At 44.3% G+C, this 19,442-nt stretch overlaps 1 protein-coding gene across 1 annotated transcript in view; it reads left to right on the top strand.

The window, feature by feature from the left end:
* The window catches only part of KAZN (kazrin, periplakin interacting protein), a 1,332,513-nt gene that overhangs the window by 558,616 nt on the left and 754,455 nt on the right, over positions 1-19,442 (top strand). The window lies entirely within an intron of this gene.

The raw sequence follows: 19,442 nt of genomic DNA, 5'->3' as shown, positions 1-19,442 counted from the left end.
AAATTAATTTGTGATAGATTATAAATATTAGTCCTTACTCATTGGAAGGAAAGTTATGACCAACCTAGATAGCATATTAAAAAGCAGAGACATTACTTTGTCAACAAAGGTCCATCTAGTCAAGGCTATGGTTTTTCCAGTGGTCATGTATGGATATGAGAGTTGGACTGTGAAGAAAGCTGAGCTCTGAAGAATTGATGCTTTTGAACTGTGGTGTTGGAGAAGACTCTTGAGAGTCCCTTGGACTGCAAGGAGATCCAGCAGTCCATCCTAAAGGGGATCAGTCCTGGGTGTTCATCAGAAGGACTGATGTTGAAGCTGAGACTCCAATACTTTGGCCACCTGATGCGGAGAGCTGACTCATTTGAAAAGACCTTGATGCTGGGAAAGATTGAGGGCAGGAGGAGAAGGGGACAATAGAGGATGAGATGGTTGGATGGCATCACCGACTCAATGAACATGAGTTTGGGTGAACTCCAGGAGTTGGTAATGGACAGGGAGGCCTGGCATGCTGCAGTTCATTTGCAAAGCGCTGGGTATGACTGAGCAGCTGAACTGAACTGATAAATGTTACTCAGTCATGTCCAACTCTGAGACCCCATGCACTATAGCACACTAGGCTCCTTTGTTCATGGAATGCTCCAGGCAAGAATACTGGAGTGGGTAGCCATTCACTTCTCCAGGGAATCTTCCCCATCCAGGGATCGAACCCAGGTCTCCCACATTGAAGGCAAATTCTTTATTATCTGAGCCTCCAGAGAAGCCCAAACCTAATAATATAAATGACACAAACTATAAAATTTTTATAAGAGAACATGGGGGAATATTTTCGCAACCTCAAGTTAGGCGAAGATTTCTTGGATAGAGCATAGAAAGCACAAAACATGAAAGAAGATTGATAAATTAGACTTAAAATTGTTCTTTTATCGAAAGAGATAAGAGATGTTCTCTTACCATTAAGGGGGGCTTCCCTGGGGGTCCAGTGGTTAAGACTCCATGCTTCCAATTCAGGGGCACAGGTTCAAGCCCAGGTCAGGGAACTAAGGTCCCTCATGATGAATAGCATGGCCAAAAAAAGTAAAAATAAATAAAATAACAATAACAAAATAATTTTTAAAAAGACACCATTAAGAAAATGCAAAGACAGTCCATAAGCTGAAAGGAAAACTTCACAATGTCTCTAACAAAAGACTTGTATCTAGAATATGTAAGAAAATTCTATAAATCAGTAATAAAAAGACAACTCAATTTTTAAAGAGGGGTCAAACACTTGAATAGACAGCTAATAGTTCATACAAGAAGGTATATAAATGATCAATAAAGATGTGATAATGTGTTCAGCATCTGTGCTCAATATCAGTAGGAAAATTGCAAATTTAAGCCAAAATGAGACACCACTTCCCACCTACAGATAGTGAAACTGACACAGAAAGGAGGCTCTGCCTCCAGGAGGTCCTTCAGTGAAGTGCTCACAGAGCTCACACAGGATTCTAAGTCTTGCCTCATAGCCCATGATTTATCTTACATGATATTTCCTCCACAAAGAAGCAACTACCTCTCAATAGATCTCCAAGATGACATCCTGGCTCCAGAAAGCCCTGGAGTGAAACTCCAGGGAGCCATGGTTGCATTTTTAAAGGAAATCAATTTGGTGCCCATAAAAGTCCTCATTATCCTGCTAAGGTTGGCAATTGGGAACTCTGAAATAGCTGGAATCTCTATAAACTACTCCTGGCAAGCATCCACCTTAGCCTGGTAGACAGAGAGAAAATCATCTGCCTAATGTCGAGACAATGTTTAAACATCCCCATCGCCCACCTCATGGGTAGAAGGACATTTCAAGGGTCTGAGTAGGTGTAAGCTCACACCCACTCACCCTCTGGCCATGAGTCATTTTCCCTCTAAGGGAGGAATCTCAATCCAAAACAAGGTACTGCTCAGATTTTTATTTTCTCATCTGCTACACAGAACAGTAGTAACGTAGAGAATTGTGGTTTTCTGTTCCTGGACATCTAACAATGAATTTCTCAATGTTGTCCTAATGAAAAACAGTATATCAAAAAGCTGTCTTCCTTTTGTATTCTGAACTCTGTCCTTCTAGAGGAGTCCTTCTAGAGGAGTCTAGGGGTGTCAGGCCAATTTCAGAAGGCCAATTTTGGCCAACAGCTGGCTTTTTTAAAATTTATGACCCTCTAGCTAAGAATGGATTACTCAGGTGATGCTAGTTGTAAAGAATCCACCTGCCAATGCGGGAGATGCAAGCTACGTGTGTTTGATCCCTGGGTCGGGAAGATCCCCTGGAGTAGAAAATGGCAACCCACTCCAATATTCTTGCCTGGAAAATTCCACAGGCACAGGAGCTTGGTGAGCTACAGTCCATGGGGCTTGATGACTGAGCACAAGCTAAGAATGGTTTTTACATTTTTAAAGGCTTGTTTAAAGAAAAGATAAATAAGTGACAGAGACCATATGTGGCCTGATGCTGCTGATGCTGCTAAGTCACTTCAGTCATGTCCCACTCTGTGCGACCCCATAGATGGCAGCCCACCAGGCTCCCCCGTCCCTGGGATTCTCCAGGCAAGAACACTGGAGTGGGTTGCCATTTCCTTCTCCAATGCATGAAAGTAAAAAGTGAAAGTAAAGTCGCTCAGTCGTGTCCGACTCTTAATGACCCCATGGACTGCAGCCCACCAGGCTCCTCCTTCCATGGGATTTTCCAGGCAAGACTACTGGAGTGGGTCACCATTGCCTTCTTCGATATGTGGCCTACAAAGCCTAAAATAGTCACCGGTCCATTACAGAAAAATTTTGCTGCTCCCTGATCTAGATAATATTAATAATAGTGTGCTCAGTTCAGTTCAGTTCAGTCGCTCAGTCATGTCTGACTCTTTGCAACCCCATGAATTGTAGCACGCCAGGCCTCCCTGTCCATCACCAACTCCCAGAGTTCACTCAGACTCACGTCCATCAAGTCAGTGATGCCATCCAGCCATCTCATCCTGTCGTCCCCTTCTCCTCCTGCCCTCAATCCCTCCCAGCATCAGAGTCTTTTCCAATGAGTCAACTCTTTGCATGAGGTGGCCAAAGTACTGGAGTTTCAGCTTCAGCATCATTCCTTCCAAATAAATCCCAGGGCTGAGCTCCTTCAGAATGGACTGGTTGGATCTCCTTGCAGTCCAAGGGACTCTCAAGAGTCTTCTCCAACACCACAGTTCAAAAGCATCAATTCTTTAGCACTCAACTTTCTTTACAGTCCAACTCTCACATCCATACATGACCACTGGAAAAACCATAGCCTTGACTAGATGGACCTTTGTTGGCAAAGTAATGTCTCTGCTTTTGAATATGCTGTCTAGGTTGGCCATAACTTTCCTTCCAAGGAGTAAGTGTCTTTTATTTTCATGGCTGCAATCACCATCTGCAGTGATTTGGGAGCCCCCCAAAATAAAGTCTGACACTGTTTCCACTGTTTCTCCAACTATTTGCCATGAAGTGATGGGACCAGATGCCATGATCTTAGTTTTCTGAATCTTGAGCTTTAAGCCAACTTTTTCACTCTCCTCTTTCACCTTCATCAAGAGGCTTTTTAGTTCCTCTTCACTTTCTGCCATAAGGGTGGTGTCATCTGCATATCTGAGGTTATTGATGTTTCTCCCAGCAATCTTGATTCCAGCTTGTGCTTCTTCCAGCCCAGCATTTCTCATGATGTACTCTGCATATAAGTTAAATAAGCAGGGTGACAGTATACAGCCTTGACGTAGTCCTTTTCCTATTTGGAACCAGTCTGTTGTTCCATGTCCAGTTCTACCTGTTGCATCCTGATCTGCACATAGGTTTCTCAAGAAGCAAGTCAGGTGGTCTGGTATTCCCATCTCTTTCAGAATTTTCCACAGTTTATTGTGATCCACACAGGCAAAGGCTTTGGCATAGTCAATAGTGTCTTACAAAAGAAAAAATATTTTCATGGCCAAATAACTTGGGGAACCAAATTACTGGTTCCCCAAATTGCTCTTACTGGATTAACACAACAAACAGGGTTTAGTAGTCTTTTGCAAATGCACACATTATCAGAGCCTTTATTAATAAACATTTTTAAATCTCAAAGAGAGGGATATAGTATGAAATGATTCCACTCTCCTTTTGCCTCAGAACCCCGTTCTTGTGGGAGGAGGTTCTGGAACTGCATTATACTAAGACTCCCTCTTCATTAGAGGTGTGTTTTTGCTTTGTATTTTGGCTGTGCTGGGTCTCGGTTGCAGGACATGGGGTTTTCAGTTGTGGCATGCAAGATCTTTAGTTGCCACATGCAAGGATCTAGTTCCCTGACCAGGGATCGCATCCAAGCCCCCTGCACTAGGAGCATGGTGTCTCAACTGCTGGACCACCAGGGAAGTCCCAGAGGTGTGTTCTTAACAAGACCAAGGAGTTTGGCTGGGCAGGGGCCTGCCATTGCCATTGACTGGCTGCACTTCAGAGCCAGAGAGCTTGTGGTAGAGTTCAGGCTCTAGAGTCTTACTGGGTTTGAAATTTCCTACACTTACTGCCTGTGGGACCTTAGGAAATGCACTTTACCTTTCTGTGCCTCAGTTTTCTTCACTGCAAAATGAAGTAAGCATGGCAACTGTCCCCCAGGGTCATGGCAACAATCACGTGAGATGACAATTGTAAAAATCATAGCAGGGAGGCTGGCATGTGTAAGCTCTGGAGAAATGGCAACTACTGCTGTCATTAATACTTATCTCTACAAGGCTCCCCAGTGGCTCAGTGATAAAGAATCCCCTTGCCATGCAGGAGACGCGAGTTCGATCCCTGGGTTGAGAAGATCCCCTGGAGGAGGAAATGACAACCCACTCCAGTACTCTTGCCTGGAAAATCCCAGGCAGAGGAGCCTGGCAAGCTGCAGTTCCATGGGGTCACAAAGAGTCAGACACAACAGACTGAGCAGAGCACAGCACATCTCTACAAGGAGAGTCGTGATGTCTGCCTAACAGAGATATTTAGCAAAATAATGTATGGGGAAGGGATTCATAATGAGGAAACAGTGTATTTTCTTAGTAAAATATGACTATGACCTTTCTAAGAAAAAGAAAGTTTCACTGGTTTAAAGGAAGTGTATAAGTTTCCTAGGGCTGCTGTAAGAAGAGACCACCAATGGAGTGATTTAAAATAAAGGTATTCTCTTGGAGTTCTGGAGGCCAGAAGTCTGAAATCAAGGCGGCAGCAGGGCCATGATCCCCGTGAAAGAGATAGTTGCTCAGCCATGTCCAATTCTCTGTGATCCTATGGACTGTAGCCCACCAGGCTCCTCTGTCCATGGAATTCTTCAGACCAGAATACTGGAGTGGGTTGCCATTCCCTTCTCTAGAGGATCTTCCTGACCCAGGGATCGAACCCAGTCTCCTGCACTAGAGGCAGTGTCTTTACCGTCCAAGCCATGAAGCCTCTGGGGAAGGACCCTTCCTGGCCTTTTCCAGCTTCCGGTGACTGCCTGCACTCGTGGGCTCATGGCAGCTCCGCTCCCATCTCTGCGTCCATTTTCAGACGGTGCTGTCCCTTGTGTCTGTCTTCATGTTGTCTTACCTCATCTTTTTTTCAGTGGGATTTATTCATTCATTTTTGCCTGCGTGGGTTCTCTGTTGCTGTGCATGGGCTTTTTCTAGTTGTGGTGCTGGGGGCTGCTCTCCAGTTGTGGCATGCAGGCTTCTCACCAATGTGGCTTCATTGTGGAGCTGAGGCTCTAGAGCACTGGCTCAGTAGTTGTGGCATATGGGCTTAGCTGCTCCAAGTCATGTGGGATCTTCCCAGACCAGGGATTGAACCTGTGTCCCCTACACTGGAAGGCATATTCTTAACCACTGGGCTACCAGGGAAGTCCATCTTTCCTCCACTTATAAAAAGACACCAGTCACATTGGATGAAGGACTCACCCTATTCCAATATGCTGCTGCTGCTGCTAAGTCACTTCAGTCGTGTCCGACTCTGTGTGACCCCATAGACAGCAGCCCACCAGGCTCCTCTGTCCCTGGGATTCTCCAGGCAAGAACACTGGAGTAGGTTGCCATTTCCTTCTCCAATGCGTGAAAGTGAAAAGTGAAAGTGAAGTCACTCAGTCGTGTCCGACTCCTAGCGACCCCATGGACTGCAGCCTACCAGGCTCCTCCGTCCATGGGATTTTCCAGGCAAGAGTACTGGAGTGGGGTGCCATTGCCTCCTCCAATTCCAATATGACCTCCTCTTAACTCATTACACCTGCAGTGATCCTTATTCCAAATAAGGTCACATTCGGAGGGTCCAGACTTAAGCATATCTTTGTAGGGAAACTCAACAGCTCAACAGCTCAACTTAATTCAACTCAACAGCAATGTTTTGCAACCTTGGCACCAATAATATTTGGGACAAGATAATTCCTTGTTGTGGGACCACCCTGTGCATGTAGGATGTTTAGTAACTTCCCTGGCCTCTACTAACCGATATCAGCAGCATCCCCCACCGCAGTCACAACAATCAAAAACGTCTCTAGATATTTCCAGATATCACTTAGCCCAGTTGAGAACTACTGGGTTAAAAATATGCTACTTTCTAGACCTGTGGTCCCCAAACTTCTTAACACCAGAGACCATTTTCACGGGAGACAATTTTTCCATGGACTGGGGCAGAGGCAGGGGTGGGGTATGGTTCAGGTGATAATGAGGTGATGGACAGCAGCAGAGGAAGCTTGGCTTGCTTGCCCTCTGCCCACCTCCAGCTGTGCGGCCTGGTTCCTAATTGGCTGCAGTACCAGGTGTCAGGGACCCCAACTCAAAACAAAAAGACTTACTCTGAGGAGAGACTGCAGAAGTGGCTAGCACTGCAGTTACATTGTAAAATCTAGCTTTTCTTCTTATGGCATATTGCTAATACTAATAACTAAAAATTTTGCATTGCTTAGCAGATCTTTTTGCTGAGATAAATTTCTCTACCTGGAGGACATAGTTATTATTGTTAGTTCATAAGCGAGTCGTCACTTAAAATGTAAATTGCTTGGAAGTCAACCAAATTTGGTGACATAATAATAAAAAGGAAAATCGATTTCTCTAGAAATACACATCTGTTCATTAGAGCTGCCTGTGAGTCCATTGCAGCTGTTCCCATTTAAAAGCTAAAGATCTAAACATAATCTTTTACAGTGGAAAGTTATAGAGAACATGTTCATGAAGTCTGTGGAAATGGTTTAGCAATTAAGTGTAGTTTATTTGGTGTATGTGACTGTTATGGAGCCCTCTGGATGTTCAAATGGAAAATTAAGTCTTGTAGACTAACTCCCCATTGAGGCTGTTAGCCATCCAGTGTCTCCAGTTCAAATTTTGGAGGGGGCAGTGCAGGGAGTGGCAAGTTTCTAGACGATTAAATAAATGGTCAGTGCTCTTCATCCATCTATAGGAAACTTGGAAGATTTTCAAGGAAAGTGTCATAGATATCCTGGAAGTGATCCAGCCTATCAGTCACTGGTGTCAACTCCCTCCCCAGTGAGATTCTTGGCTTTCACGCAAACCAGCCAAAAGCTGAGACTTTCCCTGGATTAGTACCTAGGCAATGGTACTCCAGTGTGTTGTGTGATTTGAGGGACCCCAGGGAGACTCCTGTTACTGCATATGCACCCCACTTGTGTCTGTATTCCCCCTACATCCCTCCACTGTATTCCCTAAGTGCTCCCTTTTCTCTCAGTTCCATGGAGATGCTTCTGTCTGACTCTGTCTGAACTTTGGCCCTGTTATATCAGAATGGACCAGAGCATGTGAAGTACAAGAGGCCTAAAAGGAGAAAGGTGGCCAGAGCTTGGCAGTCTGATCTAAGTTCAGAGCTCTGTTCCACTTCCTAGCTTTAGTTACTTGCGAATGTAAAGTTTACCATCCAAGTTCACCATCCAGCTCTACTGTGAAGACATGAACAGCTGACTTTATCTGAATCTAAATAGCTAGATAGAACATACAGCAAATGTCTAGTGTGATACCCCAGACATAAGGGCATTCAATATGAGAGTGTTGACAGCTATGAGGCACAGTGCAAGGAAGGAAGATAGAAGCAAAGACAGGCTTGGCTTCTTCTCAACCACTACATTGCACTTATCTGTGATCTGGAAAGCAATCTTGTATTTGGAAAGCAGCAGTGACCCCAGTGTAAATCTGTTTACTTATGGGATACATCCCGGAGAGCTGGAGTTTAACTTCTGAGCATCAGTCCATGAAAAACAGTTGTTTACTGAGAAGCATGTGTTGACACTGTGTTATCAGAGTGTTTATGAATGAACCATCCATTAGGCTCTCCCGTGATTCAGTGGCCGATGAAGCTTCTAGATCCTTGACAGTTTCGACTCTGTCAAAATACAGAATCGACTCTCACAATTTTTATAACAGAGCTGGACCCTTGGAACCACCATGGGAGCTGGAAAAAACACTTTGTCGATAGCTGAGAAGTAGACGCTGCAATCTGGGTAGTGTGCATAGGTGGGCATCACCTGTGATGTGCCTCCTACCTGCCGGGCCTCCAGCTCAATCCTGCTTCAGGCTGTTTGGCTCCTGGGGTCTTTTGCCTAGAGTACGCAACCAAGCCAAAAGAAAAAAAAAAGTGGGGGAGAGAAGGCATTGCTTTAATTTTCAGCAATTGGGTTTTCATAGTTGTTGAAAGCTACTTATCCGATTATCTGCTGGAGAATTCATTGCAAAAAAAAAAAAAAAAATGTAAGATGGTCAAGTGGAGAAATACTAGCTACCTCTCTCTCCTCTCCCTGCTCCCCACCACCTCTCTCTCTTTCCCTTTCTTTCTCTCTCCCCATCCCAAGCATATTAACAGCCCCTGTGTTCCGCATGTTCATTTCTTGTCCATATCTTACCTAGTTCAACTTTCTCTGGACCATGTTTCAAACAGCAGCTAATATGGAGCTCCAGGCTTCCCAGGAGTTGGATAAACATTGTTGGCTTTCATCAGCTCCGACACGCACCCACTGGAAGTGCAGAGACGTGCTTCTACAGGATCACCCCAGGAAAGAGTCAGGCCTGGGACACATTTCTAAATGGAAAATGAGAGATCCTCCATCTGAGCATTTCCTCTGAGAAGAAAGGTTCTTTATGTTGTGTGTGTGATGGCAAAGCTGCCGCTGCCATCTAGGTGGCAGAAATGTCAGAAGCGTATTGTTCGTGCTTTAATTTCCTCACTCAACACTGGGTCATTAAGTTTGATACTAGCCAAATGCTTTCCTGCCCGTATTTATCTTAAAAGATGTTCATGACCTAGTGCTTAAAACGTTGGCATCCCAAAAGGAGACACTTTATCGCTGAATATATTTTGCTTCAAAGAAGGACATTTCAATGTATTCCCCCATGTTTGTCAAGTGACTTCTCTGTCGGGAAAGTGGTTAACAGAGAAGAGAGGTGTTTAGAGAGTGACAAGGAAAGGATGAAAAGGCTTCCTAGGCTGGGATGGGCTCAGAACTGTGAACTGCTTTTTCAGGACAGCATTGATCAATAGACACAGCACATCTCCTGGGGAAGATGTTTCATACAGGAGCAAGGACCTCAAGGGACTGAACCTGACCACAGCCCTAGTGCCAGTTACATAAAGTAAATCCAACATCTCCACACACCTGTAGGAGAACTGGGTCTCTGCTTTGAGATACTGATTCAGTTAAAACAGGTGCTGATGTTCCTGGTCCTACGACCACACTTGAGAGCTATTGCTCTTCCACTCCTCAAATGGAAAGCAAATAAAAAAATTCTACTAGTCTCTGAGTTCTTCTTCGTGATCTTGAGACATTAAGTCCATGCTTAATCTCATCTGATCCAAGGTATCTATGCTCTTAGGGGTCGAGGCAAAGCCCATCCCCTGCAGCTGAGATGCTATGTGTGGGCAGGGAATTATGCCTGCAGAATATCTGATAGGAGATGCTGCTGCTGCTAAGTCACTTCAGTCGTGTCCGACTCTGTGCGACCCCACAGACGACAGCCCACCAGGCTCCCCCGTCCCTGGGATTCTCCAGGCAAGAACACTGGAGTGGGTTGCCATTTCCTTCTCCAATGCATGAAAGTGAAAAGTGAAAGTGAAGTCACTCAGTCATGTCCAACTCCTAGCGACCCCATGGACTGCAGCCTACCAGGCTCCTCCATCCATGGGAGTTTCCAGGCAGGAGTACTGGAGTGGGTTGCCATTGCCTTCTCCATGATAGGAGATGAAAAAGGGCTAAATTGGAGACATGTGGTCACAGGACTTCTAGAAAGCATCCCAGTTCCTTTGAGAGGCTGAATGTTTGAAAAAAAATAGTTAAAATTGTATTTTCTTCATTTATTTCTTGGCTGTGCTGGGCCTGTTTTGCACGGGGTTTTGTCTAGTTATGGCAAGCAGAGGCTCCTCTCTAGCTGCAATTCGCAGGCTTCCAGTTGCTGTGGTTTCTCTTGTTGCAGAGCATGGGCTGTAGGTGCACAGGCTTCAGTAGCTGCAGTGCATGGGCTTAGCTGCCCTGCGACTGTGGGATCTTCCCAGACCAAGGATCGAACCCTTGTCTCCCACACTGGCAGATGGACTCTCTACCACTGAGCCACCGAGGAAGCCCCAGAAAAGAGTTTCTTGATGCATGTTTTGCAGATGCTGACAAAAAATGTCCCATAAAGAATATGACAAGAATAAGAGAAAACACCTCTCTGGTTCTGTTCACCTCAGCACAATCAATAAATATTTATTGGTTCCCTAAAATGTTTGGTGCTGGAAGCAGAACCAAACATCCAAGAGACATGGACCTTGCCCTTCAAAGAGACCATATTCTGAAAAGAAAACCAAGAAACAGGAGAAGGTAAGGCTGATGTACTTCCCATGAAAGATGCAGTTCGCGTCTCCCAGTGGAAGTGGGCCTGAAAGTGTACACATAAATTAATGCTTTTGTAAACCAAGTTAGATTTTAAATGCATGAGAAGAGCTAACTGTCTAAAGGAACCTGGCAGAGAATCCTGAAGAACAAAGAATCACTCACTAATGTGAATAATTGTCCCTCTCATTTATCGACCTTATTAGCTTCGATTCTTTTTTTTTTTTTTTGGTAGATTTGAAGAGTCTGAAAATGCAAGTAAGAGGAATTTGTCGGCATTCTTACTTTGGGAAAAGCAAATGATATGTTTATAGCAGAGATTCACTGTTAAATGTCTGCTGTGAATTTTACTGGGTCAATTCAGGCCATCTCTGTGATTCTTTCTAGTGAAAGTTTTTGTCGAATCATGATTGCTATACCATCAATTTGAGGTCAATAAAACAATGGAATGTTTCTATAGTCACAAAGGAATGATGAATTGTGCTCAGTATATTTTCTTGGGCTCTACCTTAAAGAATATTACATCCTGGTGGGATGGTCAAGTGGCCAATAAGTAAACAAATTAGTAATTAATTGTAAAATATAAAATCATGTGATGGAAACAAAGATTTGGGTTAGAGGCTAACACAAAAACAGCCTATGTAGGCAGAGTAATCCAGGAAGGCCTCCCTGAGGAGGTGACATTGAGGCTGAATCCTGCAGGATAAGTAGGAGGCAGCCATGTGAATAGCTAGAGGAACTATAGTACATGCAGAAAAAGGCAGGAGGGCGAAGGACTGAAGCAAAGAAAGAACAGTACATGAGGACTGTAAGAGGCAGTTTTCTAGGAATCAGATACAACCTCATTGGCCTAGGGGAAGTTTTTCTTCTAGGAAAGAGTGAATGCTATGCAGTCCTGGAGCATGGGGTGACAGGCCCGGTGATGTGTTGCCTCTCTGACTCCAAGACAATGCATCAGGTGAAAAGATGGCTTCCAATTTCATAGGGAATTGAGGGTTTTTCCCAAAGATTAAAGTCATACCTCTGTGCTAAGCAGGGTAAAATTTGCTAGGGATTTGGTTATCCAGGTTTCTTAAATGAATCTTGTAGAGAATTGAAAAAAAGAACCCTACCCTTTTTACAAAACTAACCAGGTAGTATTATAAACTGACATAAGCCAATTTGAGCCTGTGCATCTATTAAGTACTTTTTGGTAGCTACCGACAGTAGTTGAAGAGAGTTGGGGCTTAGTTACTCACCTGCAGCCTAGCTATTGGGTTATAATGAAAGCACATTTCAGACCAAACCCCCGAACCACAGGCAGACATTTATTAATAGTAGCAAGCTGACATCAGACCATAAAACAAATGTGTTCAATGTGAGCTCCACAAAATTCCACCTACTTGTCCTTGTATGAGCTCTGGACGCACCACCCATGGAGCTCCCACCCCAGGCAAATGAGATACTTTTCAGGAGGAAGCTAATCTCACAGTGGGTAGCAAGCAAACAATTTCCTATTTGCTTGACCCAGGACATTTTGGGGTTCATGTCTCAAGCCCCATCCCAAAGGGAGAAGGAAAGAGTGTCTGCATGGTTCTCAAGGCAAAGGTGTGGAGCTTCTGGAGAATATGTTAGCCAAACTGCACATCTTGAAGAAGATACATGTGCCCCAATATTCACTGTAGCATTGTTTACAATAGCCAAGACATGGAAGCAACCTAAAGTCCATCAACAGAGGAATGGATAAAGACGTTGTACTTTTTGGGGCTTCCCAGGTGGTGCTAGTGGTAAAGAACCTGCCTGCCAGTAGAGGAGATGTAACAGACGTGGGTTCGATCCTTAGGTCAGGAAGATTCTCTGGAGGAGGGCATGGTGACCCACTCCAGCATTCTTGCCTGGGAAATCCCATGGACAGAGGAGCCCTGCAGTCTACAGTTCATAGTGTTGCACAGAATCAGACACACCTGAAGCAACTTAGCAGGCATGCACACACAGGACATATATACAATGGACTATTACTCAGCCACTAAAAAGAATGAAATAATGCCATTTGCAGCAACATGGATGCACTTAGAGATGGCCACACTGAGTGAAGTCAGACAGAGGAGAGATATCTTATGACATTCCTTATATGTGGAATCTACCAAGAAATGATACAAATGAACTTATTTACAAAACAGAAACAAACTCACAGACTTGGAGAAAGAACTTACGGTTCCCAAAGGGGAAGAATGGGGGGAAGGGATAGTTAGGGAATTTCATATAAACATAGGCACACTGCTGTATTTAAAATGGATAACCAACAAGGACCTACCTCTAGCACAGGGAACTCTGCTCAGTGTTATGTGGCAGCCTGGATGGGAGGGAGTTTGAGGGAGAATGGATACATGTGTATGTAGGCTGAGTCCCTTTGCTGTCCACCTGACAGCCGTCACAGCATTGTTTATCAGCTGTACTCCAGTATAAAATTAAAACTTAAAAAAAAAAAAAGAAAGAAAATGTACTTTCAGCTCCTGAACGTGACTGGCCAGTACATGCAGAGTACCCAGAAACAGCACATTCCTATAACAAGAAATAAAAGCTGCAGCAGTAGGAGCTGGCATCACTCAACCCCACATCCTGGCTACAAAATCTTGGGCAGATCACGTGACCGCCCAGAGTCATGTCCTACAGTTAAATACAGTAATCCGGATAAGCTGTAGTAAGTGCTCAATAAATGGAGGCGATCAAATCAGCCTTTAGATTCTGGGTGTGAAATAATTGCAGCAGAGCGGTGACGGCAAACCACGAAGCATTATGCGAAATGAGATTGTCTTGGCCGTGTGCGTTTTCATTTGCAAAGCAGATACTCCCAGTGGCATTAAACGTCTGCTGGTGCCTAATAGTAAATGGGATTTTTTAGTACCGGAATCCTCCCTATCAGCCAGACATTTCTGTACTTTTTTGTTGTTGGAAAAGAAATACCGTCTTCCATAATAATTGAAGAAAGGCAGCTACTTATCCATTTTCCCTTTCCTGTTATTTCTGTGTGCCAGCTTATGGGAATGGCAACATTTTGCTGTGGTAGTTACATGGGAGACATTCTAAGGTATCTAGCTGTTCAGTATAATATAGACATTTTAAAAGAGCATGGGAGTGGGAATCAACCCACCTTAAAGATCATTTTAACTGGTAATTGGTTTCCTATCCATCAGTCAGTCACTCTGTAAGCTTCTGTCCGTTTTAGAGATGACAGATGTGGAAGAGCCTTGTAGGAACTGGAGGGGGCAGGTCCAAGGGGCCAGCACATCAGTGGAAAGACTGTACAGTATGACGGCTATCAGTCCCACTCTCCTTTCGCTCAAAGAAAATGCTCTCCATGGCAACAATGACAGTCAGAAAATGTAAGAAGTAGCAATCCCATGAAGTGGAAAAGCCAGCCTCTACCCTTTCCCATTGTCAAAGATCCCAACTCCTTATACCCCATTTTCACAGTGGGACAGGTCACTAACGGTAAGGGGAGGTACCTGTGCAGCTGACTTAAAGCTCAGGCTACTGGTGAGTCAGGGACAACTTGACTGCCTGGGCAGCAGAACCAAGACTTCAAAACATTATGACTTTTAGGGCAGAGAAGAGACTGCCCTTGTAGGGAGACCCACTGCTATTCCACTGCCAAAATCTAGGTCCCAAGCACACAGTAACAACTTGCCTATTTGAAGTCTGCGCTTTTCAACCTCGGTGCTATTGGCATTTGGGTCTGTATCATTCTTTGTCATGAGGACTGTGCTGTGTGTTATAGGATGTGTAGTATCATCTCTGGTCTCTACCCACTAGATGCCAGAAGTACCACCCCTCCCCAGATGAGACGACTAAGAACACCTCTAAGGGGACTTTCCTGGTGATCCAGTGGTTAAGACTTTGCCTTCCAATATAGAAGGTACAGGTTCTATCCCTGGTTGGGGAGCTAAGATCCTACATGCCTCACAGCCAAAAAACAAAACAACAACAACAACAATGAAAACAAAAGCAATATTGTAACAAATTCAATAAAGACTTTAAAAATGGTCCACATCAAAAAAAGAAAAAAAAAAAAAAAAGGTAAAATAGAACATCTCCAGATACTGCCAAGTGTTCCCTGAGGGGGCAAAATCTCCCCAGTTTAGAACCACTGGTTTATGACCTTATAAGCCAACATTTCAGGGGTTAGTATTTTGAAATTTATTTCTTCAGTTATTTATCCATTCATTCATTCACTGAACATTCAATAAGGCCCTAATATGTAACAGGTGCCATTCTAAGCACTGGGGATTCAACAGTGAACCAGGTTCCTATTCTAGTGGAGCTGATTTTCTGGGAGGGACACTGACACAAAAACATAACCAGGGCAGTTATAGAGTTTCTCTCATCGAGAACGGATAAATTTCATGGAACGCAATTATCAATATTAGAAACAAAATTTGATTATTTAATTCATACTGCAAAAATTCATTTGAAGCTAGCTACAGTAAAAGGCTTACTTAGGGGCTTCCCCAGTGCTACAGCGGTTAAGACTCCATTCTTCCAATGCAGGGGGTACAGGTTCAATTCCTGGTCAGGGAGCTGAGATCCCTATGCCTCATGGCCAAAATATCAAAACATAAAACAGAAGCAACATTGTAACAAATTCAAAAAGGACTTTTAAAATGATCCATGTCAAAAAAATAAAGATCTTTTAAAGAAAATGTATTTAAAAAGCAAATGGACAAACCAAATAAGTATATGGATACAGTTGAGATTGTGATTAAAAAATAGGTAAATTCCATTGTTTTTCCCCCAGTTACAATAAAATCTGCTATGTGTAAGAAAAAATAAACATTATAGCAAGTTTTGTTGTAGACTAATCCTGTATCCAGCACCTACTACATGCTGACATTGATCAAGCTCTGGGGACAAAGTAGTGAGTAAACAAGGCAAATTTCTCTGCCCGTCTGAAGCTTGTATTCTAGTGGGAAAGACAGAAAATAAGATCAATAAGAAAAACGCATAGTGTGATCTATGGCATAAACTTCTAAGGAAGAAAGCCTATCTCCCTGGCAAGAGGGAAATAATCTAAGATGAAGGGAGGTACAGTGCTCTGTGGGAGCCCTCTTTGAGATGGGTCATTTGAGTTAAGATCTTAGGGAGGTGAGAGAGCGAGTGTGCAGATATTTGGAGAAAGAGAATTCTGTGCAGAGGGAACAGCAAGTGTGAGAGCCCTGAGGGGGGCACCGGCCTTGTGCTGCTGGTGGAGGTAAATTCAGGGAGATGGTGAGGCCAGCTCATTGTGAGGACCTTGGCTTTGACTTGGAGTGAGGTAGGAGCCCTTGAAAGTGCACAGACAGCTGCTCTGGTGAAGGTGTTGAGAGTTGGTTGGGGTAGGGTTTATAAGGCTTTATAAGCAGGAGGCCATCACCATACTCAGGAAGAGGCAGGGTTGCGGGGTGAGTGTGGGAGTTGTGGAGTGATTGGCACTTGGAGTATTGAGGGCCCTGGAGGTAGCACAGAGCGGCTGGTCACATTCTCCTGGCTCTCCTCTTCAGCTCTGGCTGCTCCTCGGTCGCTTCTGAGGGATCCTCTCAGGCTCTGGTTCTGAATGGCACAGTCCCGAGGCTCAGTCCTCAGCCCTCTTCTCTTCACTAATGACATTCATTTCCTGACGATCTCATCACATCTTTGTATCTACAGTCAACTTCTCCCCAGACTCATAGAGATGGCTGACCACCTGCCCCACCTCTCAGCTTGCATGTCCACTAGGCATCTCAACCTTAACTTACCCAACACCCCAACCTGCTCCTCCCATCTGTCCTCTGTGAGACCTCTTCCAGCCCCTCATTCCTTCTCCCACACCCACCTCTACTCTGCCAGGAAATCTTATGGCATCACCTTCAAAATATAACTGGGAAAGTGATTAGAAACAGAGTCTCCAGCAATCCCACCCTCTCCATTAACAGCTTGTGTGAGCCACCCACACATTAACTTTGTGTATATAATCATTGACAGACGTGGGATCGAGAGACACATACCAGAACCCTGAATTCTCACAGCAATTGGGCACTTGGCTATTCTCTTTTTGCTGGAGCCAGGGTATTTCTGAGTCTTTTTATTCCTGTTTTGCCCCCTCACAGTTTCAACCCCAGATATTAATCAGTAGATACAGTGTTACACGACTTGCACACACAGTTCTCAGCCTCATGTCTTCAAATCCGCATTGGGAACAAATCAGTCCTGGCTAGCTGTGGACTTTGACATCCAGGAACATGACTTGTCCTTGGGAGTTTCCATAGATTCAAGCAGCAACAGGCCCCTTCAGCGTCATGGAAAGCATGGTGAGTGTGGCCAAGGTGTGGAAGCACAACGTCTGATTTTCCTTCATTAAATACAGTCTCACCTCTTCACCTCCTGAGACAGACTGTCTCAGTCCATTAGGCTACTGTAACAAAAATACCACAGGCTGGGTGGCTTAAACAATGAGTATTTATTTCTCATGTTTCTGGAGGCCGGAATGACCAAGATAAAGGCACTGGCAGATCCACTGTCTGTGCCTGCTTCCTGGTTCATAGACAGACATCTCCTCCCTGTAATTTTATATGGTGGAAGTGGCAAGGCAACTCTCTGGGTCCCTTTTATAAGGGCACAAATGCCATTCATGGGGGCTCCACCCTTATGACCTAATAACCTCCCAAAAACCCCACCTCTTGATATTATTGTCTTGGGGGTTAGAACTTCAACATATGAATTTGAGGGGAACACAAGCATTTTATTAATAGTATAGACAGTAGCTTCTGCTTGCAATGCAGGAGACCTGAATTTGATCCCTGGGTCAGGAAGATCCTCTGGAGAAGGGAATGGCAACCCACTCCAGTATTCTTGCCTGGAATATCCCATGGACAGAGGAGCCTGGCGGGCTACAATCCATGGTGTCACAGAGAGCTGGACATGACTGCGCGACTAACACTTTCACACTTTCTTTCACACAAGCATTTTATTGATAGCATAGGCTTCTGGAGAAAATAAGAAAATCATATAGAGGAGAAAAGTTATTTCTTTGTCAAATATTTTGGAGGGAGAAGGTAAGGGTATTTGAGTTAGAAATGTACATTAAAGTATATTCTGTAATAACTTACCTTTCTCAAGTCTCTGTGATGCTTCTAATAGGGAGAGACTGAATAATACCCTAATGTGACTATTAGAGGTGGCATTTTCATTTCTCCTCTAGCTGGATTTAGTTCATATTTGATTAGTCAGTCTTCAGGCATTTAATAAAGGCCTATTTCATGCCAGCCCCTGTGTAGGGTGCTGGAGACACAGCATCCAATAAGGTAGACCTGTCTACCTTTCAATCTTATTTAGTTGAATTTTACTGAACTTTGATCTAGACAGGCTTTCCAAACTGTGACACTATTGACATCTACAGCCAGATAACTCTTTGTTGGGAGACAGAGGGTGGGAAGGGGAGAGAGACTGCCCTGTACATTGTAGGACATTTAGCAGCATCCTTACCCTCTACCTGCTAGATGCCAGCCCCGCCGCCCCCCCCCCCCCCCACCCGGAGAATGTCTCCAGACATAGGTAAATGTTGCCTTAGGGCGGGGAGGGAATGTAAATTACCCTGAGAACTGCTGGTCTGGCCCGATTGAAGACACCCTTCTCTTTTCAGAATTCCCCAGGTGATTCTAATGCGGGCAGGCAGAGCATTACTACTTCAGTGTACAGAGTAAGTCCATCTATTTTCAACTTGGGGGACTTCTGGTGGAAATGGAGGACATTTCCCCTTGACTTTCTTTCTGCCCTAAGGATATGGTTCAGTGTATACAGAGGGTAATGCACACTTGGTCAAATGCAGAGAAAAGGGAAATTTCTGCACCCACCCCCACCTCCCCCCAGGCTATTTTTCACTGCTGGATAATTTATCCAAACTCAAAACATTGTTTCCTTTAAGGTTCTAGCACAGCTGCTCTGGGCTCCACTGCAGATGTTCATCAAGGCCAAACCAAATGTCCAGCCTTCACACAGAGATTATAGGACTTGTCAAACTTCTTTGCCCAAGAAACCCTTTTTTTTTTTTTTTTTGGTGGCACTTCTTATTCCACAGGTTTGAGACCCTGAGATAATTCCTGTAAAGCATTTAAGTACTTGGCTCAGAGTAGATGCTCACCAAATGATAGATGTTGCTGTGTTAGTATCCTTATAATAGTTGTATCAATACATAGCAAGAATAAATGTATATAAGTAGAAACATTTAGGTCATAAACTCTTGCAGATAAGATTTAGTTTTAGAGGAGTCACATGACAATAAGCCATGCTTCTAACGTTAAAAGAGGTCTTCCCCAGTGGCTCAGATGGTAAAGAAACTGCCTGCAATGCAGAAGACCCTGGTTCAGTCACTGGGTTGGGAAGATCCCCTGGAGAAGGAAATAACAACCCACTTCGGTATTCTTGCCTGGAGAATTCCATGGACAGAAATGCTTGGCGGGCTAAAGCCCATGGGGTTGCAAAGAGTCGGACACAACTGAGCAGCTGACTTTCAATGCCAAGGAAATGCAGGCTTTGTGTGTAGCACAGTCTCACCATGAGTTTGCCATAACTGGTGTCCTGCTATTCCGTGCTTCTTCCACGGCACATGTTTTCAAGAGTG

The sequence above is a fragment of the Bos taurus genome, chromosome 16 (assembly GCF_002263795.3).
Source record: "Bos taurus isolate L1 Dominette 01449 registration number 42190680 breed Hereford chromosome 16, ARS-UCD2.0, whole genome shotgun sequence".
NCBI lineage: Eukaryota > Metazoa > Chordata > Mammalia > Artiodactyla > Bovidae > Bos > Bos taurus.
This window is presented reverse-complemented; position numbering and strand designations above follow the sequence as displayed.